This window comes from Aotus nancymaae, unplaced genomic scaffold (assembly GCF_030222135.1).
Source record: "Aotus nancymaae isolate 86718 unplaced genomic scaffold, 86718_ANA_hifiasm-v0.15.2.pri h1tg000141l, whole genome shotgun sequence".
In the NCBI taxonomy this organism is placed as follows: domain Eukaryota; kingdom Metazoa; phylum Chordata; class Mammalia; order Primates; family Aotidae; genus Aotus; species Aotus nancymaae.
The window spans coordinates 1,309,203-1,330,086 of record NW_026988556.1 but is presented as its reverse complement, the minus strand read 5'-3'; the positions used below and the strand labels follow the sequence as shown (position 1 = coordinate 1,330,086).

General features: G+C 47.7%; 1 non-coding gene across 1 annotated transcript; it reads left to right on the top strand.

Moving 5' to 3' along the window:
• The first annotated feature begins 1,091 nt into the window (after positions 1 to 1,091).
• Positions 1,092 to 1,198, top strand: LOC135272904 (U6 spliceosomal RNA). Its single transcript, XR_010340832.1, has one exon. It is a non-coding gene; the product is annotated as a U6 spliceosomal RNA (small nuclear RNA).
• The last annotated feature ends 19,686 nt before the right edge of the window (positions 1,199 to 20,884 follow it).

The following is a 20,884-nucleotide window of genomic DNA, read 5'->3' as shown; positions in this document are numbered from 1 at the left end:
TATAAAACAGACATATTGATAGTTTCTATATCCTAAGAGCTGTTTTGAGTATTAAATGAAAATAATCAGAAAACTGTTGCATACCAAGTGCTGTATATCATCGTGTTGTAGAAGGAGCAGTAGTCTTCACAGTGGTGGTATTGCTGGAGGTGGTAGAAATAGTAGAAGGTAGCAGTAAAATAATAGAGGTGCAGCCCATTATGACTGTTTTATGGGGCCACAAATTTAGATTTAGCTTAATGCTAAGCAGTGTCAAATACAAGGTACTAAATTCATATAGAATTGACTAGCACTCATGATGTTTTCTATCATACCACAAGATGATTTGACACAATAGATTTTTCTTTAATAAGTGAGGGAATCAGCAGATTTGTAGTGGCTACCACTGCTGGAAAACTAATATCACATAATTTATGCTCAACTTAGGCCCACAGAAAGTGTCAGAAGGACAGTCATATTCTTGAGTGTGTGAATGTGTGTGTGTAAAATGATGTGCATTTGACTGTGACTCTGTTCCAAGAAGAACAGAAGAATTTCATTATTTTATGAAATAAAGTGGGAAAATAGTGAACCATCCTGAAAAATAAGCCATGGTATTTAGAAATCAAGAGAATCATTTTTAAGGGGAAAAGACCACTGGTGTGGACTTACTAACAATATTTGCAATGTGTCCTCTTTATGGATGGATAACACTGAAGACCCCATTTAACATTTTAGTTGACTTCACAATTGATTCATCCAGTAGGACTCACTGGCTCTTCACATGTATTATCTAAGGAAACTGGAAAGAAGATTGAAAAAGTGGTTTTATCTCACGATCTGCAACAAAAGCTGCCCTAGAAACAGGACATAACTGCCAGCCTGAAAGCAGGGAGTGAGAACACTTATTTAATTATCCAATGAAAATCAGAAAAAAGTGCTATAAAATAAGAGTTTTTTCAACACAAACATGGGTATGTGAGCCACCTTTAGGTGAAAAACAAATATGTTCTTTTAAAAAGTAGCCTAACGGTTTATTTTCTATCTGTGAAGTGAAACACAGATCTAGTGAACATGCTATAGAATGTTAAGTAGAATAAAGATGAACACTTGTGCTCGCTTCAGCAGCACATACACTAAAATTGGAATGATACACAGAAGATTAGCATGGCACCTGTGTAAGGATGACATGCAAATTCGTGAAGCATTCCATATTTTTAGACTTAAACATAAGACCTAACACCATAAAAGCCTTAGAAGAAAACCTAGGCAAAACCATTCAGGACATAGGCATAGGCAAGGACTTCATGACTAAAACACCAAAAGCATTGGCAACAAAAGCAAAAATAGACAAATGGGACCTAATTAAACTCCAGAGCTTCTGTACAGCAAAAAAAACAATCATTAGAGTGAATTGGCAACCAACAGAATGGGAAAAATTTTTTGCAATCTCCCCACTGAAAGAGGGCTAATATCCAGAATCTACAAAGAACTAAAACAGAGTTACAAGAAAAAGGCAAATAAACAAACCAACCAATTCAAAAGTGGGTGAAGGACATGAAGAGACACTTTTCAAAAGAAGACATACATGAGGCCAACAAACATATGAAAAAATGTTCATCATCACTGGTCATTAGAGAAGTGCAAATCAAAACCACATTGAGATATTATCTTATGCCAGTTAGAATGGCGATCATTAAAAAATCTGGAGACAACAGATGCTGGAGAGGATGTGGAGAAATAGGAACACTCTTACAAAGTTGGTGGGAGTGTAAATTAGATCAACCACTGTGGAAGACAGTGTGGCGATTTCTCAAGGATCTAGAAATAGAAATTCCATTTGACCCAGCAATCTCATTACTGGGCATATACCCAAAGAACTATAAATCGTTCTACATAAAGACACATGCACACATATGTTCACTGCAGCCCTGTGTACAATAGCAAAGACCTGGAATCAACCCAAATGCCCATCAATGATAGACTGGACAAAGAAAATGTGGGACATATACACCATGGAATACTACACAGTCATAAAAAATGATGAGTTCGTGTCCTTTGTAGGGACCTGGATGAATCTGGAAACCATCATTCTCAGTAAACTGACACAAGAACAGAAAGCCAAACACCACATGTTCTCACTCATAGGTGGGTGTTGAACAATGAGAACACGTGGACTCAGGGAGAGGAGCCTGTAATCCCAGCTACTTGGGAGGCTGAGGCAGGAGAATCGCTTGAACCTGGGAGGTGGAGGATGCAATGAGCCAAGATCACACCACTGCACTATAGCCTGGGTGACAGAGTGAGATTCTATCTCAAAAAAACAAACAAAAAAAACACACACACAATAAGATATCATCTTACATAGTCCAAATGGATATTACTACAAACACAACAGATGTTGGTGTGGATGCAGAGAAAAATGAATGTTTATTCACTGTTGGTGGGAATGTAAATTAGCACAACCTCTATAATAAACAATATACAGCTTTCTCAAAGCACTTAAAATAGAGCTACCATTTGACCCAGTGATTATACTACTAGGCATCTACCTGAAAGTAAAGAAATAATTATGTAAAAAAGTTACTTTCATTCTTATGTGTATTGCATTCCTGCTCCTAATAGTAAAGTCATGGAATTAACCTAAATGTCCATTAACAGTGGACTGGATTTTTGAAATGTGGTATATATACACCACGGAATACTATGCAGCCATAAAAAGTGAAATCATGCTCTGTGCAGTAACATGGATGCAGCTGAGGCCATTATTCTAAGTGAAATAACTCAGAAACAGAAAATCAAATACCACATGTTCTCACTTAAAAGCAGGAGCTAAACAATGAGTACAACAGAACATAAAGATGAAAACAATAGATAGTGGGACTCCAAAAGTGAGAGAATGGGAGGAGGCCGATGGTCAAAAAATTATGTGTTGGTAGTGAGCCATGATCATGGCTCACCAGCCAGGGTGACAAAGCAGAAACGTATCACGCACACAAAAAATGATCTGTTGAATACAATGTTTACTGTTTCAGGAATAGATACACTAGAAGCCAAACCAAACCTTAAATGGATATATTATGCTATATATCTATGACAAATATGCACATATAACCTATTAATCTAAATTAAAAAATGAAGGAAGTTTACAGTAGGAAACACCTATGTCTTTTTAAAAAAAGATCTCAGCTGGGCGTGCTGGCACACACATGTAGTCCCAGCTACTCAGGAGGCTGAAGTAGGAGAATTTAACCTGGGAAGCGGAAGTGGCAGTGAGTCAAGATCATATCACTGCACTCCAGCCTGGGTGACAGAGGGAGACATTGTCTCAAACAAACAAACAAACAAACAAATGCCACACAAACAACCGAACTTTACATTAAAAAAAAAAAACTATAATTAGCAGAAGGAAAGAAATTACAAAGATTAGAGCATAAATAAATAAAATAGAGAATAAAAAACATTTAAATCAGCAGGGCACAGTGGCTCACACCTGTAGTCCTAGCACTTTGGGAGGTTGAGGCAGGTGGAGCTCTTGAGGTCAGGAGTTTGAGACCAGCCTGGCCAACATGGTAAAACCCTGTCTTTACTAAAAAGGCAAAAATTAGCCAGGTGTGGTGGGGTGCGCCTGTAATCCCAGATACTCAGGAGGCTGAGGCAGGAGAATATCTTGAACCCAGGTTGCAGTGATTCAAGATTGTGCCACCACACTGTAGCCTGGACAACAGAGTGAGACTCTGTCTCAAAAAAAAAAAAATTAACCAATGAAGCTAAAAGTTGATTTGGAGAAAAAGAAATCAAAATCAAAGCCCTTACCTAGACTAACAACAAAAAGAGAGAATATGTTAATAATATAAGAAATGAAAGAGATGACATTAAAACTGGTCTTACAGAAATAAACAGAATCATAAGGAGCTATTATGAACAGTTATACACCAACCAACTTGACAATTTAGAAGAAATATGGAAATTACTAGAAACATATAACCTACCAAGATTGAATGAAGAATAGAGAGCTTAAAGAGACCAATAACAAACAGAGAAACTAAAGAAGTAATTTTTCAAAACTCTGAAATATAGCCTAGGACCAGATTACTTCATGGGTAAATTCTACCAAACTTTCAAAGAAAATTTAATATAAAATATCCTCAAATTCTTTGAAAAAACAAACAGAAAAAAGAGGTAACACCTTCAGAGTCATTTTATGAGGCTAGCACCCCTGATACCAAAGCAAGAAAATATACTTCCGAGAAGAAAATTATAGGCCAATATCCCTGAGGAAAGTGGTGTATGAATTAAATCTAAATAAATCTGGTTACAAAGAATTGATTCTCAGCAAAAGTTTTTCAAAATCAAAAAAATGAAAATGTTGTCACAGAGCATTCTGGATAAAATCTCATTTATAGCCTCTGTCAGATATTGTTACTGAAGCTTACATTAATTGAGGAGTTTGCTAGAGCAGTAGTTTATTCATTTGTTGGGAACTGATATATCCGGATGCCATTGCTAATCAATTCAGTCATTATCTTACTCTTAAATATCTGTAAATCATGTTTAGTATCTATGTCTGCTTTGGCAATCAGTGGTATAATGTTCACTATTATAAAGGAAGACAAACAAAATCTCGGCATCGTGGATTCATGGTTCATCCTGTAGTTTTTATAGTAAAGGCTTCACAGTCTCTGACAAGAAATTGTGTAACTAGATAATCACTGGCTGTAATGCTTTTCATCAATTATCAACACTTCTGAAGATTCACCTTTTATCCAAATTCAAGTTTAGAAGTCTCAATTTTGTTTCTCTTTTAAAACTCCCTGACATCGCTACACATGGAGGTAGTAAAATATAAGTAGTAGGATAATGTAAGTTATTTAATTTATTTTTAATTTTATTTCTTATTAAGCTGAGTGATAAAAGAAAAAATGAAAGAACTTTCATCAAAATTGTGGAAGGGAATTTGTCTTTCTTTATACATCACTTTTTTTGGTCAATCAATTTTAATTAATGTCCTGTTTTTACTCACCCTTGCCTCACCTAGATCTAGATGTGTTTGCAGATAGATTTGCTTTTGTTTTCCAAAGACCACCTAAAGAGAATACAGATTATTTTTGGTTACCATATTCTTTTTTTTTTTTTTTTTTTTTTTTGAGACAGAATCTCACTCTGTCACCCAGGCTGGAATGCAATGGCACAATCTAGGCTCACTACAATCTTCACCTCCTGGGTTCAAGCAAATATTCTGTCTCAGCCTCCCCAGTATCTGGGATTACAGGTACCTGCCATCACCCCTGGCTAATTTTTGTGTTTTTAGTAGAGATGGGGTTTTACCATGTTGGTCAGCCTGGTTTCGAACTCCTGGCCTCAAGTGATCAGCCCATCTAGGCCTCCCAAAGTGATGAGATTATGGAGGTGAGCCACTGCATCCAGCCTGGTTATACTTTGTTCTAAAGGCTGTGTGTGTGTGTGTGTGTGTGTGTGTAAGAGCAACTTGCAAACAAATATGCTTATTTTTCTTTTGTAAAAAGACATTATTTACACATTGGGAGTTGAGTATTTGCATATTTCAGGTCGAATTTTTACCCACAAAGTTTTTTCCTAGTGCTTCAATGATCACTCCTGTCTTTTGCATTTGCACTTAAATAACTAAACTTTGTAGAAAATAACAATATACAAGATATAAAATGTTTTATTAGTTAAAATATCTTATTAAATTATACCTCCACAAAATCAATATCTTGTAATATAGTGCAAATACATAAATACAAATTTTAGGCAAACTGCTTTTGTTTTAGATTGCTCGAAGCACATCTTTTAAAAAAAATCCATGAACAGGCCTTGAGTGGTGTCTCATGTGTGTAATCCCAGCACTTTGGGAGACCAAGGTGGGTGGATCACCTGAGGTCAGGAGTTCAAGACCAGCCTGGCCAACATGATGAAACTCCGTCTCTACTAATAATACAAAAATTAGTCAGGTGTGGTGGCAGGTGCTTGTAATCCCAGCTACTCAGGAGGCAGAGGCAGGAGAATTGCTTGAACCTGGGAGGCAGAAGTTGCAGTGAGTCAAGATCGTGCCACTGCACTTCAGCCTGGGCAACAAGAGCAAAACTTCATCTAAAAAAAAAAATCTATGGACAAATCCAGGGCTGTGATATTATAGTATAGACATTCAAAATTCTGTAAACTTTGATATCTAAAAATAAAGTCTTCTCCAGTAAGGACCAGACAACTGCTAAAGTAGATTCAAGCCTAATGTAAATGTTTGGGGTCATATTAATCAGAAAGCTGGAAAACACATCCTCCAGTGTGTAGGGTCCCTCAGATCCCCCTGCCTTCTTTCTTATCCTCACCAAAAATCACAGAGTGCCTTGGCCTCTCTTTGACCTGGCCAGCTGCAGTGTTCCCCGCAGGCTTGAACCAAAACCAGCACCTTGAACATTGTCAGCCACTAACCAACATATCTAGATTGTTCCCAAAACACTGCATGAAACTGGTCTCCAGCTCTGAGCCAAATTTCTTAAACCCTCATAAAAACTGCATAACCTGCACTTTGGAAAGCCGAGGAAGATTGCTTGAGGCTAGGAGTGTAAGACCACCCTGGCAACACAGATCTTGTCTCTTTAAAAATTTTTTTTAATTAGCCAGGTTTAAGGCCAAGCACAGTGGCTTACACCTGTAATTCCAGCACTTTGTGAGGCCAAGACAGGTGGATCACCTGAGGTCAGGAGTTCAAGATCAGCCAGGCCAACATGGTGAAACACTGTCTCCACTAAAAATATAAAAATTAGCTAGGCATGGTTGTGGGTGCCTGTAATTTTAGCTACTTAGGAGGCTGAGGCAGGAGAATCACTTGCATCCTGGAGGTGGAGGTTGCAGTGAGCCAAAATCATGCCATTGCACTCCAACGTGGGCAACAAGAGCAAAACTCCATCTGAAAAAAATAATTAGACAAGTGTGGTGGCAGCACCTGCAGCCCCAGCTACTCAGGTGGCTAAGGTGGGAGGATCACTTGAGCCCAGGAAGTCGAGGCTGCAGTGAGTCATGATCTGACGAAAAAACAAAAACCAAAGAAAAACAACAAAAAACTCCATAACCTGACCTCCTCACTGTGAACAAAGCTAGATAGGACACCTCTTTTCTCCTGCTGTCCATCATGAGGACTGCCACAGCACTTGCAAGCTCCCTCATAAACACCTTGGAATGATCACTCTTGCATTTTAGTACTTCGTCCTGTGGAATTCCAACCAGCCTCATCTCAGGACCATTTGGGGCACTACCCTGTGGGAATTCCCCTGCTGCCACTTTTGGGGCAGCTCTAGCCAGCCTTGAAGTTGACATGACATAACATAGTGATGGTAAATCATTAACATACAGAAATGGAAACTTTTGGCTGGCTTGGCATGGTGCCTCACGCCTAGAATCCCAAAACCTTGGGAGGCCAAGGTGGGTGGATCACCTGAGGTCAGGATTCGAGACCAGCCTGGACAACATGATAAAACCCCATCTCTACTAAAAGTACAAAAACTAGCTGGGAATCATGGCTCACACCTGTAATTCCATCTACTCAGGAGGCTGGGGCTGGAGAATCGCTTGAACCCGGGAGGTGAAGGTTGCAGCAAGCCGAGATTTTTCCTGGGCAACATAGCTGCACTTCAGCTTGGGGGACAGAGAGAGACTCTGTCTTAAAAAAAGAAAAAAGAGAAAGAAAGAAATGAAAACTTCCCATGTCAATAATTCCTCAGATGTCAAGATTTAAGGGGAAAGGCATTCATAGCAAGAACTGATCAACTTGAAAAAGAAGACAGCCAGGTGCAGTGGCTCACATCTGTAATCCCAGCACTTTGGAAGGCCATGGCAGGCAGATTGCCTCAGGTCAGGAGTTTGAGACCAGCCCAACCAACACGGTGAAACCCCATGTCTACTAAAAGTACAAAATTAGTCAGGTGTGGTGGCGGGTGCCTGTGATCCCAGCTACTCAGGAGGCTGCAGCAGGAGACTCACTTGAACCCGAAAGGCAGAGGCTGCAGTGAGCCAAGATGGCACCATTGCACTCCAGCCTGGGCAAAAAAAGTGAAACTCCATCTCAAAAGAAAGGAAAAAGAATACAAGCAGGACATGGTGGCTCATGCCTGTAATCCCAGCATTTTAAAGGCTAATTCCAGCAGATCGCTTGAGCTCAGGAGTTCCAGACCCACTTGACAATATGGCAAGAACCCCATCTTTACCAAAAGTTAAAATTTAGCCAGGCATGCGGGCACATGCCCGTGGTCCCACACACCCGTGGTCCCAGCTACTTGAGGCTAAGGTGGGAGGATCCCTTGAGCCAGGATAGTCAAGGCTGCCATGAGCCTTGTTCATGCCACTGCACTTGTGCATGCCAGGGCAACAGAGTGAAACCTTGTCTCAAAAAAAGAAAAGAGAAAAAGACAGTAGCCACATACTCTTGCCTACATCTTTATGTAATGGTCTTTGTGAAAATTAGAGATTTTATATTTCCGGAAAATGGCTTGATAATAATAGGTGACCATAAAATTAAGAGTGTGTATCCCTGACTATATTGAATGTACTACTAATTAAGAACTTCAAGCAACTCTTAATTTAATTTAACTAGAAATCTAACTTATTCCAACTACTTCATGACATCTGAGATCAAGTACAAAGTCTCTTTTCAGTTTGAACAATACATAGTAAAAGTCAAGACTCCTTGGATAAAGGGAAACCAACTTGGAACATTTTCTCTCTTCAATTAAATAAAGTTGAAGACTAAATGAAGTTGTCTTCAACTATGTAAAGTTGAAGATGGAATGTTTTATTAGGGCTGAGTGCAGAATAGAATCTGACAATATGACAATTTCCTTTATATGTATATTGGCCCTCTAGTTTTAAAAAAGAAGATACAGTTTTAACCTTTTTTATGGAGAGAGGGTCTTGCTCTGTGTCCTTGTCTGCAGTGTGGTGGCATGATCATGGCTCACTGCAGCCTCAACCTCCCAGGCTGAAGCGATACTCCTACATCAGCCTCCTCAGTAGCTGGAACTACAGGCACATGCTGCCATGCCTGGCCATTTAATTTTTTACTTTTTTGTAGAGACAGGGCCTCTCTATGTTGTTCAAGCTTGTCTCCAACTTCCAGGCTCAAGCAATCCTTCCTCCTCAACTTCCCAAAATGCTGGCATTACAGGCATGAGCCACCACATTGGCCTTTCTAAGTTTTTTATAAAAAATAATTTCAGAGTTATGTAAGACTTGCATGAAGATTACAGAGAAAAAATTGAGGCATCATAATTTTCCCAAGGCCGCACAGCTAGCAAGTAATAGGGTCAGGTTTGTGAAAGCAGGCAGCTTGAACCCACTGCTCATTTTTTTTTGAGACAGAGTTTTGCTCTTGTTGCCCAGGCTTGAAGGCAATGGCGTGATATTGGCTCACTGGAATCTCTGACTCCTGGGTTCAAGCAATTCCCCTGCCTCAGCCTCCAGAGTAGTTGGGATCACAGACATCTGCCACCATACCTGGCTAATTTTGTATTTTTTTAGTAGAGATGGGGTTTCACCATGTTGGTCAGGCTGTTCTCAAACTCCTGACCTCAGATGATCCACCCACCTCAGCCTCCCAAATTGCTGGGATTACAGGCATGAGCTGCCGTGCCTGGCCCTGACCATGCTTTTAATCACAGAAAGTTCTAGACCTTTATCCCAAGGTCACAGACACCTAGCAAATGATAAAGCAAATATTCAAAAGCCACTTCCACTGACAAGTCCTGTGACCTTTATATAGACAAAAATTAAAATTCTTTCTGTACAGATAAAACTACAACGTTGCATGTACTGGGTTTCATAGACATTCAACAGACATATTCTGTACAATAAAACTGAACTGCAAAAAACTGCTGAATATTTAGAAAAATTAATCAAATGAACAGAGTCTCATATCAGTTTTGAGATTTTGCTGAAACTATGGGGCTTAAGCAGCCTATTGAAAGGAAGTCCTCATGTGTCCCAGGTTTTATGCTTTTCTTAGCTATTTCTATGTAACAAGCAGTAGCTGCCTGCAGGCTCCTGAATTCAGAATCCTCTCTGATAGGATCTGTAGCCAGGATCACAAACGCCTTCTGTTTCACATCATCAGTGGTACTAGTCAAACATCAGTGGGATTATTTTATAGTATCATATAGTAAATTTTATTTTAAAAATACAGGCATCCCCCATTATCAAATTTCTCTTTCTTCTTTTTCTTTCCTTCTTCTTTATTCCTGCCTGCCTTCACTCTCTTCCTCATTCCCTCCCCTCCTCCCCTCCTCCCTTCCTTTCCTTCCTTTTCTTCCCTTCCCTTTCCTTCCTTCCCTTCCTTCCTTCTTTCCTTCCTTCCTTCCTCCTTCCCTCCCTCCCTTCTTCCTTCCTTCCTTCCTCCTTCCCTCTCTTCCTTCCCTTTCTTTCTTCCTCCCTTCCCTTCCCTCCTTCCTCCCTTCCCTTCTCTTCCTCCCTCCCTTCCTTCCTTCTTCTCTCTCTCTCTCCCTCTCTTTTCTTTTGGCAGGGACTTGCTCTATTGCCCAGGCTAACATGATCTTGACTCACAGCAGCCTTGAACTCCTGGGCTCAAGTGATCCTCCCACTTCAGCCTTCCCAGTAGCTGGGACTACAGGTGCACACCACCATGTGTGGCTGATTTTTGTATTATTTTTTAGAGATGGGGCTCCCTACATTTCCCAGGCTGGTCTTGAACTCCTAAGCTCAAGCAATCCTCCTGCCTTGGACTCCAAAGATTCTGAGATTATACGCATGAACCACAGAGCCCAGCCCAGTTTTACTTTCCACAATTTTCCATAATCAACAGCAGTTCAAAAATATTAAATGAAAAATTCTAGAAATATACAATGTATAAGTTTTAAATTGCATGCCATTCTAAGTACGGTGATGTCATGTCATGTTGACCCACCCCATCGCAGCCTGGATATGAATTATCCCACTATTCCCTTCATTTTATCTCATAGGCATTGTGTTATCTCACATAATCATAAGAAGAGTGAGCACAGTACAATAAGTTATTTTGAGGCCAGGCATGGCAGCTCAAGCCTGTAATCCCAGCACTTTGTGAAGCTGAGGCTGGTGGATCACCTGAGGTTATGAGTTCAATACCAGGCTGGCCAACATGGTGAAAATCTATCTCTACTAAAAATACAAAAAATTAGCCAGACATGGTAGAGAGAACCTGTAATCCCAGCTACTTGGGAGGCTGAGGCAGGAAAATCACTTGAACCCAGGAAGCAGAGGTTGTTGCAGTGAGCTGAGATCACACGACTGCAGTCTAGTCTGGGCAACTAGAGCAAAACTCTGTCTTTAAAAAAAGATATTTTGAGAGACACTGACAACATTTACATAACTTTTAGTACAGCATATTGTTATGTTATTTTATTTTTAGTTACTATTGTTAGCTTCAGTCTGCAACTAACAAGTTAACAATAGTAACTAATAATAAAAGAGAACTGCATCTCATTTGTTAATAAAACTTTATCATAGGTAAGTATGCATAGAAAAAACATTGTGCATACCGGGCTCTGCATCATGCGTGGTTTCAGACATCCATTGGGGTTCTTGGAAATTAGCCCCAAGAGAACTACTACTATAGGCAAATGGCCATAATCTGGAAGGTATGTCAAGGTTGAAATCTATCAAATGTGAATTTCCTCCTCCCACAACCAAAAAATTTATGTTGAAGCCCTAACCCCCAGTACCTCAGAATGTGACTTTAACTGAGATGAAGCCTTCAAAGAGGTGATTAAACTGTGAGACTGGGTCAGGTGTGGTGACTCACACTTGTAATCTCAGCACTTTGGGAGGTCGAGTTGGGCAGATCACTTGAGTTCAGGAGTTCAAGACCAACCTGGCTCAAATGGTGAAACTTCGTCTCTACTAAAAATACAAAAATTAGCTGGGTGTGGTGGCGCATGCCTGTAATCCCAGCTACTCAGGAGGCTGAGACAGGAGAATCACTTGAACCTGGGAGGCAGAGGTTGCAGTGAGCCAAGATCACACTATGGCACTACAGCCTGGGCATCAAAAAAAAAAAAGAAAGAAAGAAAGAAAAGTGAGACTATTACAGTGCAGCTCAATCCAAATTCACTGGCACCCTTATAAGAAGATAAAATGTGGACACACAGGAGACACCAGGAGAAACACCATGTGAGAACACAGACATAAGGCGGTCATCTGCCAGAGAAGAAGAGAGATTTCAGAAGAAACCACATCTTCTGACACATTGGTTTTGGACTTCTAGCTACTGAGACTGTGAGAAAATAAATTTCCATTGTTTAAACCACCCAGTCTATGATATTTTGCTATGCCAGCCATAACACGCTAACGCAAACACCTTAAATATTAACAGAAAGAAGTAATTAGAATATTTACATATATTACAAAATGACAGATATAGTCATACACCACATAGTGGCATTTCAGCAAATGACAGGCCACATATATGATGGCAGTCCCATAATATTATAATACTGTACCTTTGCTTTATGTTGTTGTTGTTATTTATTTATACATGTATTTATTTATTTTCAGACTGAGTCTTGGTCTGTCACCATACTGGAGTGCAGTGACACAATCTCAGCTCACTGCAATCCCCACCACCCGAGTTGCAGTGATTCTCCTGCCACAGTCTCCTGAATAGCTGGGATTACACTCACCCGCTAACACACCTGGCCAATTTTTTTTTGTATTTTTAGTAGATTCAGGGTTTCATCATGTTGGCTAGTCTAGTCTCAAACTCCTGACCTCAGGTGGTCCACCCACCTCAGCCTCCCAAAGTATTGGGATTACAGGTGTAAGCTTCCACACCCAGTTACTTATATATCTATGTATTTAATTTCTGGATTCAGAGGATATGTTACTTAGCTATATTGCATATTAGTGAGGTTTTGGCTTCTAGTGTGCTCATCAACCAAATAGTGAGCATTGTTCCCAATAGGTAATTTTTCAAATCTCAACCTCCTCCCAGCCCTCCTCCTTATAAAGGGCCCAGTGTCTATTATTTTTGTCTAATACTGCACCTTTGTTATGTTTAGATACACAGATACAACCAGGCACGGTGGCTCACACCTATAATCCTAGCACGTTGGGAGGCTGAGGTGAGCAGACCACTTGAGGTCAGGAGTTCAAGACAAGCCTGGCCAACATGGCAAAACACTGTCTGTATTAAAAATACAAAAACTATCTGGGCATGGTGGTGCAGGCCTGTAGTCTCAGCTACTCAGGAGGCTAAGGCAGGAGAATCACTTGAATCTGGGAGGCGGAGGTTGCAGTAAGCCGAGATCGCGCCATTGCACTCCAGCCTGGGTAACAAGAGCGAAACTCTGTCTCAAAAAAAAAAAAAAAAAAAAAAAAAGAGATCAAAATTACATTTTGGCTAGAAATCTAAAAAAAATGTGTTCAAGGAATATTCAGCCCCTGCTAGCCTTTTTGTGTGTGTGTGTGTGTCTGTGTGTGTGTGTGTGTGTGTGTGTGTGACAGAGTCTCACTCTGTCACCTAGCCTAGAATGAAGTGGCAGGATCTCAGCTCACCGCAGCCTCCACCTCCTGGATTTGAGCAATTCTTTTGCCTCAGCCTCCCAAGTAGCTGGGATTACAGGTGCCAGTCACCATGCCCAGCTAGTTTTTGTATTTTTAGTAGAGATGGAGTTTCACCATGTTGGCCATGCTGGGCTCAAACTATTGATTTCAAGTGATCAACCCGCCTAAGCCTCCAAAAGTGTTGGGATTACAGACATGAGGCACTGCACCCGGCGCTAAAGTTTTCTTTGTTTATTTATTTTGAGACACAAGGGCTTACTCTGGTGCTCAGGCTACAGTGCAGTGTGCAGTCACAGCTCACTGCAGCCTCGACTTCCCAGGCCTAGGTGATCCTCCCACCTCAGCTTCCCAAGTAGATGGGACCACAGCTGCATGCCACCACGCTCAGCTAGCTTTTGTATTTTTTGTGGAGACAGGGTCTTGTTATGTTGCCCAAGCTTGTCTTGAACTCCTAGGCTCAAACAATCCACCTGCCTGGGCCTCCCAAAGTGCTGGGATTACAGATGTGAATCATCCACCTGGCTACTTTTTTTTCCTTCAGACTTGACCTTGATCTCAGACAGCCCAAGGGATTAGTCAGGACTGGAAGGGAGGAGAGAGGGAAGGTAGAATTGCTACCCAAGAAGAGCAAAGAAAAATAAAAAAGAAATTGATATTTAGGTTTTGACATTCAAAATGAGATTTAAAACAGTTTGACATGTAATTTATACACCCTGCAAGTCACTCATTGAAAGTCCTTAACTCGGCTGGGTGCGTTGGCTCATGCCTGTAATCCAGCACTTTGGGAGGCCAAGGAGGGTGGATCACAAGGTCAGGAGTTCAAGATCACCCTGGCCAAGATGGTAAAACCCTGTCTCTATTACGGTGGCTCACACCTGTAATCCCAGCACTTTGGGAGGTGGAGGTGGGCAGATTACTTGAGGTCAGGAGTTCGATACCAGCCTGGACAACATGATGAAACCCCGTCTCTACTAAAAATACAAAAAATTAGTTACTCCGGAGACTGAGGCAGGAGAGTTGCTTGAACCCGGGAAGCGGAGGTTGCAGTGAGCCGAGCCCGCACCATTGCACTCCAGCCTGGGCAATGAGAGTGAAACAATGTCTCAAAAAAAAAGAAAAGAAAAGAAAAACTAAGTCACCTGCCTGTGTCACACGCCGGAAAGCACCCGAAGCTACCAGGAAGGCAGCAAAGGTAGTTTGGGGGCCCAGAATCGGGGCTGAAAGTGCCCCAGCCAGAAAATGGGTGGAATAGCCCATATAGCTCCCCACAAATGGAGGCCTGGGTTCCAATCCTGCCTCTGTCCCTTCTGACTCCTTAGACAAGGGTCTGAATGGTCTAAGCCTCAGTTTCTCCTGTAAAATGGGACTAAAAGTCGCCCCCGACCCCAAGCTATCTGGAGAATCAGGGAGATGGTACCTGGGAAGGGGACATCGTGAAGGGCTTGGCCCCATGACCGTCTTAGGGTCTTTGTGGCTGCGCATGAGAGAAGGTCGGGGACCGGTGGTGATCAACACGAGGGAAGAAGCCGACGGGAAAGCCAGCCACGACTGCGCACACAGGGCCTCGGACTCCAGGCAAACGAGTGGGGCTTCATCCCAGGACGCTGGGGAGCCGGGGTGGGGGTGTGAGCAGGGCAGGGAGTGGATCAGAGCTTCGTGCGGCAGGCTCTTCTGGGCGCCTGCAGAGGGACGGCCGGGAGACCAGAGTGAGGATGAAACTCAGGGCAGGAACTGAGAAGATGGTCGTCAGCCCTTGGACACAAAGACAATGAGATGACATTTGTTCTCTCTTACAGAAAGGCCCTGACTCGCTTCGGCTCCGGCTTCGGCCCCGGCCCCGCCCCCGCGGAATCCCGGGCCCGCGCGTGCGCACTGGCAGCAGGGACTCCCCGACTCCGCCGCAGTGCGCGGGAGGGGGCGCGAGAGGGGAGTTCCGTGCGCTCCTAGCCCTTCCCGCGTGCGTTGCCAGGACAACCGGGCGGGGCTGCCGGGCGCTCACTGCGCCTGCGCAGGGCTGCTAGCTTCACGTGCCGGGGCTTTCCCGTGGCGCGCCTGCCGGAGGGGAAGCCGCGCCCAGCACCTACGCGTCGGCCCCACCCGACCCCGCCCCCTCCAACCCTGAGGGTCGGGGAATCCTCACCCGCCGCAGTGCGCATAGGGGCGGGGCGGGGAAACCCGCTCAAACCAGAGTGGGGTTTGCCGAGGAGGTGGCGGGGGAGGAAGCGAGAGCAGGGTCTTCCCGAGGTTCCCACTCCAGCCCCCGCCGTCGCCTTAGCAACTGGGCGCGCGGGCCGCAGTGTGCGGGAAGCAGCCGAGTGACTCTGCGCCTGCGCGGGGCTCCGCGCCTGCAGCCGGAGTAACCCTTCGAGCGCCTGGGGGACTGCGGGGGAGGAGAGGATGGGCGCGGGGGAGCGGGTGCTGGGGAGGGAGAGACCGTGGGGGAAGGGACGACACTGGAGAGGCGCCGGGGGAGAGAAGGGGAGGAGGAGTGGGTGCGGAGGAAGAGGCGGTGGGGGAAAACGCAGTGGATAGGGAAGACAGGGAGGGGTGCAGGGGGAGGCGAGCCTGGGGGTGCTCGCCAGGGAAGGGGTGACCAAGGCTGAGGGGGATGGGTGAGGGAGCTTAAGGAGTGGAGAAGGGATATGGACAAGGAGAGGGGTACATTGGGGCGGTGGGGACACCTCCGGCACCTGCAGCCTCCGGCCCAGCAGATTGGCCTGCGAGGGTAGGGGTTGCTGTTCCAGAAAGTCAGGATCCTCGGGTCCGAGCTTAAGGTTTCCAGATTTAGAAAGAAAAAAACAACAGAAAATACAAGGCGCCCCCTTTAGCTTGACTTTCAGATAATCGAGTAACTTTTTTAAGTATGTCCCATTCCGTGTCCTCTACTTTATCCAGAAGCTCTAATCTTGGTTATTGTCGTCCCCCCATACCCCCAACTTATACACTGCCGGTCCCTATCCCTTCCGAAACCCTTGTGGACCCTCGCGGAAAACGCCTGGCAGGGCGCCCCACAGCCTGGCACGTGGGGTGTCCCTCCCACCCCGCCATCCACTCCCCCAGCCATCTGCCGTCGTCCCGGCCTTGAACACCAGCCTGAAGTCAACTCTGCGCTAGGCAGGGGATTGCGCAGAGACGCGGCGCGCAACCTGGGGGATTTTTCTAAGCGCTCCTGCATCACTGCCCCCCCGCCACCACCACGACCTCCAAACCCTCTGCTACCTGCCTGCCCCTGCCAAGGCCACATTCGCCCCGCCGGTCCCAGACACCCGTACCTTCCTTCTCCTTCTCCAGGAACTTCCAGGGCTTTGCTTTTGGGCAGCGTTCCACACTCTCTAGGCACAAAAGCACACAGGCACGTAGTAGGTGCTCACAAAGAACATATTTGAGGGCGATTTTATGGAGGCAGGTGCAGGGGAGGGAGTGTTGCATCTCTCGACACTGATGGCTGCATCCTCGTCGCATGGAGACTTATCCCCTCTCTGGGCCTTTGTCCGCTCCTACAAAGCAATTTCCCTTTTATCCTTCTCAATGGTTTCAAAAAGTGTAAGATAACAAAACATTATGAAAAGCTCATCAAAGTGGGAAAGGTCAGCCCCCAGGGGTCCCTGGCCCTGGGCTGCCCCCAGCGCCTCCCCACCCACTTTCCCCACTTGTCATGTTCGCTCCTTTTACTTCTTCGCCATCGGAACAGTGGCACAGTTGCGCCTCAGGCCTGACTTCTGCTCCACAGGCCGGGAGCTTGGTCCCTGCGGATCATTTTCCCCAGGGGCATGTTATTCCGGAAATGGGCTAAGCGGTCCCGGATGCGGGACACGTGGGCGCCTTTGTTTTTAGTTTCGCAGCCCTAGGCGACGTCTCTGCAGAAGCCGGCCGTGGATGTGCTGTGTGGTGTCTTGGAGGCATTTCTAGGGCAGCTAGCTGGGCAGAGGGTAGTAATGTCCCTTTATTTGGAGGTGGGTAGCTCCTGGGGTGGTGCCGGGTGGGGAGCAGCCCTCTCCTCCCATCAGCCAGGTCCAAGTAGCATCTGGCCCCTGATTCCCAGGGGCAGGGAGAGGAGAAGAGCAAAGAACAAGCTAGTTCACACCAGGGCCTGAGGGCAGTGAGAACCGTAAACCAGAGCGAAGTGCCCAGAGACGGGGCGACTCCAGGGAGGAGGCGACCTTGCATACAGCCCTGAAAGACATCGGGTGGAGACAGGGGCTGAGGACAGCCAGGGGAGGGCGATCCCGGCTGAAGGACCCGCAGATGCAAAGGCTCTGAGGCTGAACTGATTCGGGGGAGACGCTGGGTGTGTCCAGAGTGTAGTGGGCAGTCCAGGGAGATCGCGGAGAGACAGGGACAAAGGGTGGGCGTTGCAGGGGCCGAAGGCGCCGGCTTGTAATGAGTCTGGGTCCTCCTTTTGGTTCAAGAAGAGCAGGAAGGTGGGGGGAGGGCAGCCATGCGGGACAGGGACGTGACCTGTCACATGGGTGCGGGGGGCCTGGGTCTCGGGACAGGGGCAGGTGACGGGGGCCTGGGTATTTGGACGTGGGTAGGTGCTGGGGTCCACAGCCTCTGGACAGGGGTAGGTGCCGAGGGGCCTGGGTCTCTGGATAGGGGTAGGTGCCAGGGACCAGGGTCTCTGGATGGGGATGGGTGCTGGGGACCTGGGACTGTGGACAGGGGTAGATGCATAGGGGCCTGGGTCTCTGGACAGGGGTAGGTGCCGGGAGGCCTGGGTCTCTGGATGGGGGTAGGTGCTGGGGGCCTGGGTCTCTGGACAGGGGTAGGTGCTGGGGGTCCTGGGTCTCTAGAAGGGGCAGGTGCCGGGGGCCTGTGTCTCTGAATGGAGGTAGATTCTGGGGGGCCTGGGACTGGGTAGGTCCTGGGGTCCAGGGCCTTTGGACAGGGGTAGGTGCCAGGGGACCTGGGTCTCTGGAAGGGGTAGGTGCCGGGGGGCCTGGGTCTCTGGACAGGGGTAGGTGCCGGGGGGCCTGGGTCTCTGGACAGGGGTTGGTGCCGGGGGCCTGGATGTCTGGACATGGGCAGGTGCCAGGATTCAGGGCCTCTGGACAGGGGCAGGTGCTGGGGGGCATGGGTCTCTTGACAGGTGCAAATGCAGGGGCACCTGGGTCTCTGGACAGGGGTAGGTGCCAGGGGGCCTGGGCTTGGGTACGTGCCATGGTCCAGAGCCTCTGGACAGGGGCAGGTGCTGGGGGGCCTGGGTCTCTGGACAGGGGCAGGTGTCGGGGGCCTGGATCTCTGAACGGGGGTAGGTGCCGGGGTGCCTGGGTCTCTGGACAGGGATAGGTGCCGGGGTCCATGGCCTCTGGACAGGGGTAGGTGCCGGGGGCCTGGGTGTCTGGACAGGTGTAGGTGCCAGGGGTCCTGGGTCTCTGGATGGGGTAGGTGCCAAGGGGCCTGGGCATGAGTAATTGTGGGGGTCCAGGGTGTCTGGACAGGGGCAGCTGTCGGGGGCCTGGGTCTCTGAACGAGGGTAGCTGCTGGGGTCCAGGGCCTCTGGACAGGGGTAGGCGCCAGTGTCCTGGGTCTCTGGAAAGGGTAGGTGCCAGGGGCTGGGTCTCTGGACAGGGGTAGGTGCCGGGGGGCCTGGGTCTCTGAAGAGGGGTAGGTGCAGGGTGCTGGACAGGGGTAGGTGTTGGGAGACCTCGGCCTCTCGACAGGGGTAGGTGTTGGGGGACCTTGGTCTCTGGACAGGGGTAGGTGCAGGGTCCTGGGCATCTGGACAGAGGCAGGTGCCAGGGGTTTGGGTCTCTGGACAGGGGCAGGTGCCGAGGGGCCTGGGCCTGGGTAGGTGCCAGGGTCCAGGGCCTCTGAACAGGGACAGGTGCTGGGAGTTTAGGTCTCTGGACAGGGGCAGGTGCCAGGGGCCTGGGTTTCTGGACAGGGGTAGGTGCTGGGGGGCCTGGGTCTCTACACAGGGGTAGGTGCCGGGGGCCTGGGTCTCTGGACAGGGGAAGGTGCCCAGGGGGCTGGGTGTCTGGACAGGGATAGGTGCCGGGGAGCCTAGGTCTCTGGACAGGGGTAGGTGCCGAGGGGCCTGGGTCTCTGCACAGGGGTATGTGCCGGGGGGCCTGGGTCTCTGGACAGGTTCAGGGACCGGGGGGCCTGGGTATCTGGACAGGGGAAGGTGCCAGGGTCTAGGGCATCTGGACATGTTCAGGTGCCGGGGGAATGGCTCTCTCGACAGGGGCACATGCAGGGGCACCTATGTCTCTGGAGAGAGGTAGGTGCCAGAGGGCCTGAGTCTCTGGACAGGGGTAGATGCCGGGGGGGCCTGGGTCTCTGGACAGGGGTAGGTGCCAGGGGTCCTGAGTCTCTGGACAGAGGTAGGTGCCGGGGGACTGGGTCTCTGGAGAGGGGTAGGTGCCGGGGGGCCTGGGTCTGTGGACAGGGGTAGGTGCTGGGGGGCCTGGGTCTGTGGACAGGGGTAGGTGCTGGGGTCCAGGACCTCTGGACACGGCTAGGTGCCGGGGTGCCTGGGTCTCTGGACAGGGGTAGGTGCCGGGGGTCCTGGGTCTCTGGACAGCGGTAGGTGCCGGAGAGCCTGGGCCTGGTTAAGTGCCAGGGTCCAGGGACTCTGGAAGGGGCAGGTGCCGAGGGCCTGGGTCTCTGAACGGGGGTGGGTGCTGGGAGCCTGAATCTCTGGATGGGGGTAGGTGCCGGGGTCCAGGGCCTCTGGACAGGGTAGCTGCCGGGGGCCTGGGTCTCTGGACAGGGATAGGTGCCAGGGGTCCTGGGTCTCTGGACGGGGTAGGTGACGGTGTACTGGGTCTCTGGACAGGGGTAGGCACCGGGGGGCCTGGGTCTCTGTACAGGGGTAGGTGCCGGGGGGCCTGGGTCTCTTAATGGGGGTATGTGCCAGGGGGCCTGGGTCTCTTGACTGGGATAGGTGCCAGGGTCCAGGGCCTCTGGACAGAGGTAGGTACCGGGTTCCTGGGTGTCTGGACAGGTGTACATGCCAGGGGTCTTGGGTCTCTGGATAAGGTAGGTGTCGGGTGTCTGGGTCTCTGGACAAGAGTAGGTGGCGGGGGGCCTGGGTCTCTGGACACGGATAGGTGTTGGCGTAACTGAGCCTCTGGATAGGGGTGGGTGTTGGGGGACCAGGGTCTCTGAACAGGGGTAGGTGTGGGGTTCTGGGCCTCTGGACAGAGGCAGGTGCAGAGGGTTTGGGTCTCTGGACAGGGGCAGGTGCCGGGGGTCCTGAGTCTCTGGACAGGGGTAGGTGCCGGAGGCCTGGGTCTCTGGACATGAGCAGGTGCCGGGGGCCTGGGTCTCTGGACGGTAGTAGGTGCCGAGGTCCAGGGCCTCTGCACAGGGGTAGGTGCCAGAGGCCTGG